A 3,119-nucleotide genomic window follows, 5' to 3' on the forward strand; every position below is an offset into this window, starting at 1 on the left:
GGCCAGATAGTTGTCATCCAAATTTCTTGGCAGAGATGAGTGAGTGCCTCTTGTGCTGCCTCACTTTCTTGAAAGATTTCAATTTTTATTCCATCAATTCCTAGTGCCTTCAAATCACTTCCAACTCATGGTTGAAGCCCTGTCTATAGGGTTTCTGAGGAGCAGCTGGTGGGTTTGAGTCACCAACCTTAAGGTTCAAACCGACCTTTCAGTCCAGGATCCTTTATGGGACAAGAGATACAAGGAGAGAGACTTGAGCAGAGAAGTAGGGACCTACTACCACAAAGATAGACGAGCCAACAGTGGAGTGTGTTATTTGGACCTGAGGTGGCTGCACTGTGACGCTCCTAGATCCAGGGGAAGATTGATGCCCAAATGTATGGAGATCTCCAAGGAGTATCAAGCCGATAAATGCTGAAAGAAAACAAGGACCTTTCCCAGAGCCAACAAAGAGAAAGTCTTCCCCAGGAGCTGGCACCCTGAAGTTGGACTTCTAGCCTCCTAAACTGTGAGAGAATCCATCCACTTGTGGTATTCCTGTTATTGTTGTTGTTGTTGTTATATTTCTGCTATGTTGTTGTTGTGTTCCGTGGAGTCGGTTCCGACTCATAGTGACCCTACACAGGATTTCCGAGGCTGTAAATCTTTATGGGAGCAGACCGCCTCATCTTTCTCCCGTGGAACCGCTGGTAGTTTTGAACTGCTGACCTTACAGCTCGCAGCCCGATTTGTAACCACTACGCTACCAGAGCTCCTTATAGTCACATTAAATATCTAGGTCACCTACCTTTCATTGGGTGCATTGTTTCTGGAAGTGAAGCTGGTATATGTGAAGTGTTACTTTGGAAATTACCATACCGTCTGCTCCTCGGAAACCCTATACAGGGTCGCTATGGGTCGAAATCGACTCAACAGCACTTAACAACAACAACATCAAGTGAAGTCCTGGTGTGACACTGTGGGTTAGTGCGCCAGACTGCAAGGCCATTTAAACTGCAAGGTTGGCAGTTCAAGCTTACTAGTCGCTCCTCAGAAACCCTATACAGGGTCACTATGGGTCGAAACCGACTCAATGGTACGCAACAACAGCAACAACAGCATAAAGTTACTATGAGAATTAAAAGTAATAGACTCTAAAATACATGGAACTATGTCTGGTTATAATCAATGCCACATAATTAATATCCAGTAGTTATTGTTGTTGTTATTGTAAAAAGTGTTCTGAACCAAGTGCTATGAGACTTCAGTCCTTTCAGTCCCTCTTTTTTTTTTTCAGAGCAATTTTGAGTTTACTTTCCCTTCTGTGCCTCAGTTTTCTCATTTGTAAAACTGTAGTGTTGGGATATTGTGTCTTCTAAATCCTACCTGCTTTGATATACTCAGAGTCTGTGGAAGTTGTAGCAATGGTTTGTTTTTCACATTCACTAAGAATGGAATTTTTTATAAAATGTCTGTATTAAAGCAAACAGAATTCTTTATCAATTATACAAAGCAGAACTAAGCCTGCCCCAACTGTTTTAACAAACAGATTGTGTTGTTAGGTGCCATCCAGTCCGTACTGACTCATAATGACCTTACGCACAACAGAACGAACCACCATAGGATACTTCGCCAACCTCACAATCATTGCCACAGTTGAGCACCTTGCTGCTGCCACCGTGCCAATCCATCTCGTTAGGAATCTTCCTCTTTTTCATTGATCCTTCACTTTACCAAGCATGATGTCCTTATCCAGGGACTGGTCCCTCCTGAAAATATGTTCAAAGTATGATAGAAGAAATCTGGCCATACTAGCTTCTAACGAGTATTCTGGATGCACTTCTTCCAACACAGATTTGTTTCTTCCTTTGGCAGTCCATGGTACTTTTAAGATTCACCTCCAATACCATATATCATATGTCATTGTCCAACTTTTGCATGCATATGGGGTCAGGCACATTTTAATTCTCGAACAGTTATCTTTGCTCTCAAACACTTTAAAGAGGTCTTGGGCAGCAGACTTGCCTAATGCAGTATGTTGATTTATTTGTTGGCTGTTGCTTCCGTGAGTGTTGATGGTGAATCCAAGCACAATGAAGTCTTTGACAACTTCACTCTTATCTCCATTTACCTTGATGTTATATTTTGATCCAGTGGTGATGAGTATTGTTTTCTTTACATTGAGATGCAACCCATACTGAAGGCTGTGGTCTTTTATCCTCATCAGTAAGTACTTTAATTCCTCTTTGATTTCAGCATGAAAAATGTTATCATCTGCATATCACAGGTTGTTAATGAGTCTTCCTCCTATCCTGATGCCATGTTTTTCTTCATATAATCCAGCTTCTCGGATTTTTTGCTCAGCATACAGATTGAATAAATTTGGTGAAAGAATACAACCATGGTGCACATTTTTCCTAATTTTAAACTATTTGGTGTTCCCTTGTTCTATTTGAACAGATGCCTCTTAGTCTATGCACAGGTTCCTCATGAGCACAAGTAAGTGTTCAGGAATACTCATTCTCAGTAATGTTGTCCATAGCTTGTCATGATCCACACAATCGAAAGTGCAGGTAAACATCTTTCTGGTATTCTGTGTTTTCAGTAAAGATCCATCTGATGTCAACAATGATATCCCATGTTCCATGTGAACCTCTGGCAATTCCCTGATGATGTACTGTCACCGCCATTTTTAAATTATCTTTAGCCAAATAATATTTAACGATATCTTTAATGTTAATAACATTGTCCAATGATTCCTGCATTCCATTGGATCACCTTTCCTTGGAATGGGCACAAATATGGATCTCTTCCAATTAATTGGTCAGGTAGCTGCCTTCCAAATTTCTTGGCATCGATGAATGAATGCCTCCAGAGCTGCATTAATTTGATGAAAGATTTCAATTTGTATTCCATAATTTCCTGGAGAAATGTTCTTTGCCAATGCCTTCAGTGTACCTTGAACTTCTTCCTTCAGGATAATTGGCTCTTGATCATATTCTACCTCTTGATATGGTTGATCATCAAAAATTTCTTTTGGGTAAAGCAACTCTGTGTATTACTTTCATCTTCTTTTGATGTTTTCTTCATCTTCAATGTTTTGTCCATATGATTCTTCAATATTGAAAAAGGAGGTTAAA

The sequence above is a fragment of the Chrysochloris asiatica genome, unplaced genomic scaffold, assembly GCF_000296735.1.
Source record: "Chrysochloris asiatica unplaced genomic scaffold, ChrAsi1.0 scaffold00048, whole genome shotgun sequence".
In the NCBI taxonomy this organism is placed as follows: Eukaryota; Metazoa; Chordata; class Mammalia; order Afrosoricida; family Chrysochloridae; genus Chrysochloris; species Chrysochloris asiatica.